The 11,500-nt window shown below is 44.9% G+C and overlaps 1 long non-coding RNA gene, 1 other non-coding gene and 1 pseudogene across 2 annotated transcripts; 2 read left to right on the top strand and 1 right to left on the bottom strand.

Moving 5' to 3' along the window:
* Positions 1–3,036: 3,036 nt before the first annotated feature.
* LOC141418654 (U6 spliceosomal RNA) lies at positions 3,037–3,143 on the bottom strand. Its single transcript, XR_012443321.1, has one exon. It is a non-coding gene; the product is annotated as a U6 spliceosomal RNA (small nuclear RNA).
* Positions 3,144–4,545: 1,402 nt separating this feature from the next.
* LOC109682454 (meiotic nuclear division protein 1 homolog pseudogene) lies at positions 4,546–5,294 on the top strand (annotated as a pseudogene).
* Positions 5,295–9,219: 3,925 nt separating this feature from the next.
* On the top strand, positions 9,220–11,213 carry LOC109682872 (uncharacterized). Its single transcript, XR_002212037.2, has 3 exons — positions 9,220–9,327; positions 9,611–9,787; positions 10,392–11,213. It is a non-coding gene; the product is annotated as an uncharacterized lncRNA (long non-coding RNA).
* Positions 11,214–11,500: the final 287 nt, after the last annotated feature.

Raw genomic sequence — 11,500 nt, 5'->3', positions numbered from 1 at the left:
CACCTATAATCCTAGCTACTTGGGAGGCGGAGATCAGGAGGATTACAGTTTGAGGCCAGCCTAGGCAAATAGTTTGAGAGACCCTATCTCAAAAATACCTAACACCAAAAATGTTTATTGGAATGGCTCAAGTGGCAGAGCACCTGCCTAGTAAGTTTGAGGCCCTGAGTTCAAACCCCAGTACACATACACACACAAAGTACGGAAGTCAGGGCCTCACACATGCTAGGAAAACTACCAGTGAGCTGCACACTCCTCCTATCATCCCCACTTGTACAGATGAGGTTCTAATAAGTTTGGTGACTTGCCAAAATCACTCAGAGAATGAGTTGTTGATACTTTGAACTCAGGACTGATGTCAGGAAGTTGCTCTCAGCAGCCCAAGCTGGAGCTTCTTCACTGTTTCAATGTCTGAATGAGGATTTGACTCCAGGCTGAGGACATATGGTGGATACCATGACAACAAAATGGGGGAGGTTTATGCACTGATCTGCTGGTGGTTAGTGTAGGTCCTAAACCAGCCCCAACCCACTCTTTGGCAACTTTTGGATTCCAGCCAAACTGATTTATTCCTATAATCCCAGCTTCTTGGGAGGTGGAGAGAGGAGGATCATGGTTATCACCAGATGTAGGAGTATGTTTAGTACACAGGTGCTACCCAAGCTCAATTTTATTTGTAAGTAGACAAGTAAAATTGGTTCTCCATGTCCAAGGGTTCTGTATCTTCCACCTCAGATAGAGAATATTTAAAGCATGGCACAGCAGTAGAGCACAAGGCACTGAGTTCAATCTCCAGCACTGCAAAAAAAAAAAAAAATCAAACTGAGCGTGGCGGTGCAGCCTGTAATTCCACCTACTAGGAAGGTAGAGGCAGGGGAAACACAAGTTTGAGGCCAGCCAAGGAAGATATCAAGTTCCAGGCCAACCCAGGCCTCGAACAAAACTAAATAAATAATAAGTAAATATATAAAGATGAAAGGGCTGGGGGAATAGCTCAAGTGTTAAAAGTGGTTGCCTAGAATGGTTTAGTTCCTGGGTCCAATCTGCAGTACTTCAGGGGGCGGAGGGGACACAATTCCAAAACACAAGTGTTTTGAAAGAGTTTATCTGTATAAACTCTTGTGCACACATTTTTCTTCTCATGATTCTCTAAACAATAAATGTTAAAAACTATTTACACAGCATTTTCATTGGATTAGGTATTACAAGTAATCCAGAGATGATTGCAGGCTCACACCTGTAATCCTAACTACTTGGGATACTGAGATTGGGAGAATCGCTATTTGAGGCCAGCCCAGGCAAATACTTCATGAGACCCCCATCTCCAAAATAACCAGAGCAAAATGGACTAGAGGTGTGATTCAAGCGATAGGATGTCTGCTTTGCAAGTGTGAAGCCCTGAGTTCAAACCCCAGTCCCACCAAAAAATAAGGAAAGAAAAAGAAAGAATGAATATGGGAACATATGCAAACATTACCCCATTTTATATAAGGGACTTGAACACCCTCACACTTGGATATCTGTGGGGGGTTCTAGAACCAATCTCCTGTGGACATCAAGGACTACCATAGAGGCACATGAGTGATCTGCCTAACATGAATTATGGGTGTGTTGGATTTACATATGAGAAAAAATCACTGTCTCTGAAAACCAACAATACAATATATAAATGAAACTTGAATTTAAAAGTTGAAAGAATATAAAAGTTCGTAAGTGGTTGCATATTGACTGTGTTTTAGTTGCTAGGAAATAGGTGCTGTGGGAGTGTGGCTCTTGCCTAGCATGCTTGAGGCCCTGTGGTGAATCCTTAACACCACAAAAAAAAAGTTAGAAAATAAACACTTCAATTGGAAAAAGAAAACTATAATTATGAAAAAAAAACCCCACCAAAAACCAAAAAAACAAAAAGAGAGGGAGGGAAGGAGGGAGGGATTGGGAGGCAGCCAATCATAGGAAATAAATGACCCTGACCCCTGACCCCTGCTAAACCAAAGGAAGTAAGATTCAGGTCATTCTAGTTGAGATGTTTAGGCAGGCTGGGCACCAGTGGCTCACACCTGTAATCCTAGCTACTCAGCAGGCAGAGATCAGTAGGATTCTGGTTTAAAGCCAACCTGGGCAAATAGTTTGAGAGACCGTATCTTAAAAAAAACTCATCACAAAAAAGGGCTGGTGGAGTGGCTCAAGGTGTAGACCCTGAGTACAATCCCCAGCACCACAGAAAACTGAAAAAAAAAAAAAAAAAAAAGGAAAAGAAAGTTTAGGCAGCAAATGCAAGCCCACAAAGGGTCCCAGTATCTTCGAGGAACTGGCTGAAATTTAAGGACTGCCCTAGGCCTAGCAGGGCCTAGTTACAAATGCTAAATTATGCGGAGAATTAATTCCAAATCCTGGTCTCTCCTCACTCTGTAGAGGAGCAGGAATTTTGCACCATAGCTGTGGGCCTTCACACCAAGAGCTGCTTAATACCTGTTCAGTTAATCCAGTGGGAGTGATCTCTAACCAACCAAATGTTCATATCAAAATTTCTCAGAAAGCTTTTAACATTATTTGACTTTTTTTTTTTTTTCAGTACTGGGGTTTGAACTCAGAGTCTTCACCTTGAGCCACTCCACCAGCCCTATTGTTGTGAAAGGTTTTTAGAGATAGGGTCTCGTGTACTACTTGCCTGGGCTGGATCTAGAATCCTCTTGATCTCTGCTTCCTGAGTAGGTGGGATTACAGGCATGAGCCACAGGTGCCTGGCTTTTTTTTTTGTTTGTTTGTTTGTTTTTTTTGGTGGAACTGAGGTTTGAACTCATTCTTACAAAGCAGTGCTTTACCACTTGAGCCACACCTCCACTCCTATTTGATTCTTTATAATTGTGCATGTGTCATTTGGGTAGAGGTACTTCATTTCTGTGGTTCAATATTCAAAACAGCCAAAAGGCATCTCTTCAGCGAAAAGGTTTTCCTCATCTCTGTTTCCCACCTAGCTCCCCTTCTGGTGGCAAGCACAGGTACTTGTTTCTTCTGAAATTTTCAGGGACTTTTTTTTTTTTTTTTAATATCTTCACAAATTTGCGTATCATCCTTGTGCAGGGGCCATACTAATCTTCTCTGTATTGTTCCGATTTTAGTGTATGTGCTGCCGAATTGATCACAAGATGATAGGTGTGTCTAATTTTTTTTTCTTGGCAGCACTAGGGTTTGAACTCAGGGCCTCAAGCTTGCTAGGCAGGCGCTCTTATTGCATGAGGAACTCTGCAATATATAAATATATATAAATATATATTTATATATATGTTTATTATATATTTATATATATTATATATATATTTATATATTTATATATATATTTATATATATATAAAATATATATATTTATTATATATTTGTATATATATAAATATATATTTATATATATGACTAAATATGTATGCTTGTTTTTTGCTTTTTTAAAATAAATGATAGGGGTTGGTGGGTGGCTCAAGTTGTAAAGCACTTTCTTAGAAAGTGCAAGGTCTTGAGTTTGAACCCCAGTACCACCAAAAAAAAGAAAAACAAGCTAAGCAGCTGGGCACTGGAGTTCAAGCCTGTAATTATAGCTACTTGGGAGGCAGAGACGAGCAGGATTACAGTTTGAGGCTAGCCTGGGCAAAAAGTTCAAGATACCCCATCTCAGCCAATGGCATGGCAAATGGTACATGCCTGTCATCCTAGCTACACAGGGAAGCACAAATAGGAGGATCTTGGTTCATTCTTGGTTCATGCCACCCCAGGGCATAAGTCAAGACTTTACCTCAAAAAAACACAAGAGAGGCTAGTAGAGTGGCTCAAGCAGTAGAGTACCTGCTAGGAAGCACAAGTACTGCCCCAGTGCTGCCAAGAAAAAAATGAAGCTGTGTGCCGGTGGCTCAAGCCTGTAATCCTAGCTACTCAGGAGGCAGAAATCAGGAGGATCACAGTTCAAAGCCAGCCTGGGGAAATAGCTCTCAAGACCCTGTCTTGAAAAACCCTTCCCAAAATAGGGCTGGTGAAGTGGCTCAAGGTATAGGCCTCGAGTTCAAGCCCCAGTATGGAAAAAAAAATTCCAGATAATATTCTGAATTCATAGCATTAATTAGCCCTTTATATTTTCTTGTATTTTTTTTTCTTTTATTTCTTTCTTTCTCTCTCTTCCTCTTTCTTTCTCCCTTCCCTTCCCTCCCCTCCCCTCCCTTCCCTTCCCTTTCCTTCTCTCTCTTTCTCTATCCTTCTTGCACTGGGTGTTGAACTCAGGGCCTCCTGCTTACTAGGCAAGTACTCCACTACTTGAGCCTAGAGTCTGTATTTTCTAAATCCATATTGAACTAGAGAACTTACTACATTCTTTTTTTTAACACCTTATTACAATATAGCTTTTGTTGCTTATCATATACAATTAAGACAGTTTTGGCAGGGCACCAGTGGCTCACAACTTTAATCCTAGCTACTCCGGAAGCACAGATCAGGATGATCTCAGTTGCAAGGCAACAAAAGCAAGACCCTATCTCAAAAATACCCAACACAGGCCCAGGCCCCGCCGCCGACACCATGTCAAAGAAAAAAGGACTGAGTGCAGAAGAAAAAAGAGCCCGCATGATGGAACTATTTTTTGAGACAAAAGATGTATTTCAATTAAAAGATATGGAGAAGATTGCTCCCAAAGAGAAAGGCATTACTGCTATGTCAGTGAAAGAAGTCCTTCAAAGCTTAGTTGATGATGGTATGGTTGACTGTGAGAGATTGGGACTTCTAATTATTACTGGGCCTTTCCAAGTAAAGCTCTTCATTCAAGGAAACGAAAGTTGGAGATTCTGGAGTCTCAGTTGTCTGAGGGAAACCAAAAGCATGCAAACTTACAGAAAAGCATTGAGAAAGCTAAAATTGGCCGACAAGAGACAGAAGAGCGAGTCATGCTAGCAAAAGAGCTTTCTTCACTTCAGAGCAAAAGGGAACAGCTTAAGGCAGAAGTAGAAAAATATAAAGAATGTGATCCACAAGTTGTGGAAGAAATACATCAAGCAAATAAAGTAGCCAAAGAAGCTGCTAACAGATGGACTGATAATATATTTGCAATAAAATCTTGGGCCAAAAGAAAATTTGGGTTTGAAGAAAATAAAACTGACAAAACTTTTGGAATTCCAGAAGACTTTGACTACGTAAACTAAAATGTTTGATGGTTGTGAAGGATCTGTGAACTTATGAATATGTAAATGTTTAAATATTATCCAACTAATTGTACTTAATTGTCATGTACCTATAACTGTTTATCATTTTATTAATTTTAAATAAAGTATAAAATGAAGAAAAAAAAATACCCAACACAAAAAAGGCTGGCAGAATGTCTTAAATGCTATAGGTCTCTGCCTAGCAACTATGAGGCCCTAAATTCAAACACCAGCATTGTAAAGAAAAAAATAAAACAAGGAAAAAAAAAGTGTCATTATGTAGCCCAGACTGGACTTGAACTTTCGGTTCTCCTACCTCAGCCTCCTGAGTGCTGGGAATTACAGGCATGTGCCACTATGCCTAGCTCATTTTAACTATTTTAAATGTACAATTCCATGGGATTAAACACATTAACATTATTTTACAACCATTTTCACTATCTATCTCCAGAATTCTTTATTTTCCTGAATTAAAACTTTCGATACACAATAAATAATAAGTCCATATCCCTCCTCCCCCCCATCCCCTAGGAGCCACTGTTCTATTTTCTATGACTTTAACTACTCTACATAATTCAGATACAAGGAGTTACACCATATTCTCCTTCTGCATCTGGCTTGTTTCACTTAGCACACTGTCTTCACCATTCATCTATGTTGTAGCATGTGTTGGAATTTCCTTCCTTTTTAAGGCTAAATAATTTTCCATTGTATAGATGATATATCACTTTTTTAGCCATTTATCTGTCGATAGATATTTGATGGATATTAGGGTTTCTTCACCTCTTGGCTATTGTGAAAAATGCTGTTATAAACATGGATATACAATCATTTGTTTGACTCTCCACTTTCATTTCTGTTGGGTATACATTTAGCAGTGCCATGGTTGCTGGATCATATGGCAATTCTATGTTTAATTTTTTGGTTGTAGTGGGGTTTGAACTCAGGGCTTCACACTTGCTAGGCAGGCACTCTACCACTTGAGCTATACCCCCAGACCTTTTAACTTATTTTTAGGTAAGGTCTTGTGTTTTTTGATGGGATGGCCTGGATCTTAATCTTTCTACTTAAGGTTTTTGAACAGCTGGGATGACAGGGATGAACCACCACACCAAGCTATGTAATTGAGATGGGGTCTTGCTAACTTTTTGCCTGGCTGGCCTGGAACTTTGATACTCCCTATCTTTACCTTCTGAGTAGCTGATTATAGATGTATTACCTCACATAGCTTAATTTTCTTTCTTTCTTTCTCTTTTTGCACTACTGGGGCCTATACCATAAGCCACTCCACCAGCCCTTTTCTGTCACAGGGTTTTTCGAGATAGAGTCTTGTGAACTATTTGCCTGGGCTGGCTTGGAACCATGATCTTCCTGATCTCTGCCTCCTGAGTAGCTAGAATTACAGGGGTGAGCACCTGGCTCTGATCCAAGTTCTTAAACAGAAGGGTACATCTGTAAAAAGAGATGTGATAAGGGCTGAGGGTCTAGCTCAGTGGTAGAGTGCTTGCCTAGTATACACGAGGTCCTCAGTACCACATACACGAGAAATTAAATAAATGAATGTGATATTACCTACATTACAAATGTGAACATGTTCAAGAAGTTTCTACTAGTAGTGGAAACCCAGCTACTGTTGATGTCTGATTCTACCCCAGGGAACACTGGCCAATGAACTCTACTCAAGTGGTCTGTGATGGCATGAATCTACATCCATTTTTGCTGGGCATTTCACTTCTGGGATTTCCCCTAACCTGATTCATGAGGCTGTTGAGAAACTTGCAATTTGTTGGTTACTCATTCCAGGGTGAGCCATCAACTTCTTACCGAGACATTTCCTTTTCACTTGCCATAGCTCAGGGTAAATCAGACTCTTCTCTGCCCTATGTAGACATTGCCAATCCATGGAACAAGAAAGAGCTGAAATAGTGGCTGTTTCGAATGGGTTCTAACACAGAAAATGGTTATGACCATTGGTTATGGTGGCACACTTCTCCTATGACCCACAGGAAGCTGCATTGGTCATTAGGGCTGTCCACAGACTTTCTAATTCTCCTCCCAGACCCATGGAAAGGGTTTCTGTCTTTGACCCTTTTAAGTCTGGCTATATGACTGGCTAATAAAATGTGAGAACTGTCACGTGTCACTTCAGAGCAGAAGCTATAAAAGCCAGAGTGTGTTTCACCAAATCTTTGTCTACATCTGACAGTGCTCATGAAAGCTCCTGTGGACATGAAGCTTCTCCCCTTGACTGCATTCCCTAAATGACAAGGAACAGAATGCAGTATGGACCAACATTGACCATGCAGCATGAGCAATATGCAGACCTTTATTGTTGCAAGCTACCCAAACTTCAGCATTGCAGGCTGGGGTGCAGTGACTCAGGCCTATAATCCTGGCTACTTGGGAGGCAGAGATTGGGAGGATCCTGGTTCAAGGCAAGAGATCCCGTATCAACTAATAAGCTGGAGTGGCGGTGTGCATCTGTCATCCCAGCTAAGCAGGAGGTACAAATAGGAGGATTGAAATTCAGGCTGGCCTAGGCAAAAAATGCAAGATCCTACTGAAAAATAATTAAAATAAAGCCAAAAGCCAAAAAAAAAAAAATGCAAGGGAGTGGTTCAACTGGTAGAACTCCCACCTAACAAGTGTGAGGATTGAGTTCGAACTCCAGTACTGCCAAAACAAAACAAAACACCAAAACTAAAAACTTGTGGGGGATGGAGGACTGGCTCAAGTGGTAGAGCACTTGCCTAGCAAGTATGAACTCCAGTACTGCCAAAAAATAAAAATAAAGAATAAAAAACTCTGAAGGTTGTTACCCCACCCATTCTGGCTGAAAAAGAAGTTGCAAAGTTCTATAGAGACTCAGGAGGAGGAAGAGCAGCTGTTGCTAAAAAAAGGAACTTTAGGTTGGATGGGCCACTCCAGCTCCTAAACTCAATACATACATTCCAAGGGGGCACACAGTTCTGACTGCAAGTACTTTTTTTTTTTTTTGGACTGGTGTTTGAACTCATGACTTCATTCCCATTGGCAAAGCAGCTGCTCTACCACTTGAGCCATACCTCCAGTTCATAGTGCAGTCAGTTCTGAAAGCTGACTGGTGCCCTTCTTTCCTTTCCCTGGATCACCTCTGAAGACTGAATGACACAACTTGTCTCTAAAACTGGTCTGCAGCTCTGACATCCTATCTGATTGCCTTTGTGATTTCACAAGGGAAACTGCCACCACTGACTGGACTTAAGTCATCCTTCCAAAAGATCTTAAAACCAGATGCATGACAGAAAACAAATACCAGCTGGGTAGGGTGGTGCACCTTTGTAATCCCACCTGCTCAGGAGGCTGAGACAGGAGGATCAAGAGAGTTCAGGGCTAGCCTGGGCTCATAGCAGAGTACTGGGATTAGAGGCATGTACCACCATGCTAGGCTCTTGTCTATATTTTAATGCTAATGTAAGAAAATTATTGAATTTTCAACTCTTTGTTTTGTTTGTGTGGTTTTTTTTTTTTTTTTTGGCACACTGGAGTTTGAACTCAGGGCTTCACACTTGCTAGGAGGTAGACAGGAGCTCTACCACTTGAACCACTCTGCCAGCCCTTTACTGTGTTGGATTTTTTTTTCTTTTGTGGTACTGGGGTTTGAACTCAGAGCCTATGTCTTGAGCCACTCCACCAGCCCTTTTTTTGTGATGGGTTTTTTCTAGATAGGGTCTCTTGAACTATTTGACCAGGCTTGCTTAGGACCGTGATCCTCCTGATCTCTGCCTCCTGAATAAATAGGATTCCAGGCGTGAGCCACTGGCGCCCGGCTGGGACAGTGCCATTTAAACAGAGACCTGAAAGATAAACAGTTATGGGGATGGAGAAGTGAGATGGGAGATGAGGAAAGGCTTGATCAGGACCAGGGAATAGCTCTTGAAAAGCCTGGAAGCAATCTTGCAGGCTAGTGTGAGCTGCAAAGAGCCTCGGTTCAGCGCAAGTCCCTGCAAACTTGGGACTTCCCACTGCAGTGGCCAGCATTAACTTCCCTGCCAAAAAAGCCACACCCACCAAGTCTCTTGCAGGCCCCCAAACCCAGCAGAGAGGGAAGTAGAGGGGGGCTGGCTTGGGGTCAGCAGTGAGTTTCCCCGGCGGAGGAAGAGGATCAAGAAGGCAGGTAAGACGGCTGGCACCCAGTGGGAAGCAGTCCCATTTGCGTTGGCAGCTGAGGTTGGGAGAGGCTGACGGGCAGGCAGGGCAGGAGGCTGGGCAGCATGCACCGCCTACAACTTCAGGTAGAGGAATTGGGCTACCGAGCTTGCAAGGAGCTCGGTTAGATGGAGAATGGGCGCCACCTGGAGCACTGCTCGGTAGTGGACGCTGGAGGACCCAGGTGAGGTTGGGCGGAGGGCGACTCAAGATGGGGTAGTAGCCTGCCTGGCACAGTTTCCTTCTCACAGAAGGTAACTCTGTCCGGCATGATGGATTCCTGGACTCCTCGAACAGATAGTCTGGAAGGAAGCTCGAAAAGGGAACTACCATCACGTGCCCCGTGCCAGAGCTGGGTACTTTGGTGAACCTCGTCTCCTAGCTCCTACCTCGGCTTCGAGGTGGTTCTCACCATCCCCATTTTTCAGGTGAGAAAACCGAGGGCTGGGGACTTTGCAGGACGGGTGTGTGTGTGTGTGTGTATCTTCAGAGCCTTTTCCCTGGGACTCTCGCGACTTGTAAGACACTGATTCCCTGAGGTTTGGGAGAACAGGCACGGGTGTGAAGCGCCGGAGCTTTACAGGGGACAACAGCGTGAGTGTACTTTCTAGGGAGAACCACGCCTCCCTCGTCGCGACGATACTGTTGACTGTCGCTTTCCTTTAACAGCTTCCCCTAAAATATGAAATCCTCTGTCCCCGGGGCGGCGGGCGTACCATATTCATGGCTCGTCTACTCGGTTCTCCCTCACTCGCACTGATCCCCACTGGTGACATCGATTCTCCTCCACTGGGGACTGAAGCTTGAGACTACATTTCCCTGCAGACCGTTCAGAAAGGGGTGGCGAGGAGAGAAGGAAAGCGACTTTCCGTTTCCGTCGGCTCGCAGTTCGGCGTGTCCGCGGTGATACATATTTCCACAACCAAATCCTTTTTGTAGCACTCAGGGACTACGTCCCCCGGCAGGCACTGGCGCAAGCTGCGAGCGCCTGGGCTGCCATCTTGACTGTAGTCCTCTCCCCCATTTCCGCAGGGAATACCCTTAAAGCTTGGACTACAGATCCCAGGTCGCTGTGCCCTTCCTCCGGCCGCCATCGTCGCCGTGCCCCCGCCCCACTCACTGCCATTGTCTCCGCCGAAGAGATCAGTGGGGAGCCGGGAAGACTGCAACTCCCGGCAGGCTCTGCGCTGCCGGGTGTGCGATTTTGATATTACAGGCGGGCGAGGTGCTCAAGGTGGCCGAATGAAACGACCAGGAGAGGCTAGGTAGTCTAGCATCTTTATGGTAGTCTCTTTATCCTCCTGGCTCCACCACCCTTGAGGAACGCTAGAAGGATAGAAAACTACTATTCCCATCGCGCCTCTAAAATCGCCTGCTAGTCAGGTGTACGCCCCTCCTCCGCCATCTTGTTTGTAGTCCTCGTTCCTTTTCACCTTTCCATTGTTCCTGACGAGTAGAAATGGCAGCGGGAAGGCAGCAGAAGGACTGCGACTCCCGTCAGGTACCACACACGCGGAGGGTTGTGGACAGAAGGGCGTGTGAGTGCCTGGGAAGGAGGTCGGGTCGGGGGGGAAGGCCATCTTGTTTGTAGTCACCGCTCCCGCTCCTGTTCTATGTTCTGCAACGGGGAGCCTCGGGGAAGCCGGACTACAACTCCCGGCATGCTCGGCTCCCGGCGGGGCATGCCCTTCGCCATCTTGCTTGTAGTGCCCGCTGGCCCCTGCGTCCTATTCCCGCGGTAGCTCCAGCATCCGCAGGACTACAACTCCCGTCGTGCGCTGCACGCGCTCGTCCTGGAAAGTGGAGGTGGTGGAGGAAGGAGGGGGCAGGGGGCGGGGTTCCTCTGGGAGAAGGAGGGAGTAAAAAGGAGGAGGAGGAGGGAAGGAGGAGGGAGGGGAGAGGAGGGGAGGGGGAAGAGAGGAGGAAGGAGGAAGGAGCTGAGGAGGGATGAGAGAGGCGACCAGGGCCCCGGGCCGGAGCAGCGCGGGGCCGGGGGACCAGGGGGGCTGAGACACCTCAACTGCCCCCTCCCCCATTCCCTGCCCCCCCCCATTCTTTCCTTCCACCCTCCCCCTTGAGGAGGGGGATTTATTCAAATTTTATTTAAATCCCGATCTCCTGAGGGTCGCGCGCTGGGGGGA

Source organism: Castor canadensis, chromosome 17 (assembly GCF_047511655.1).
Source record: "Castor canadensis chromosome 17, mCasCan1.hap1v2, whole genome shotgun sequence".
Classification (NCBI taxonomy): domain Eukaryota; kingdom Metazoa; phylum Chordata; class Mammalia; order Rodentia; family Castoridae; genus Castor; species Castor canadensis.
The sequence above is the reverse complement of the archived record's forward strand: the minus strand, read 5'-3'. Positions and strand labels throughout refer to the sequence as shown.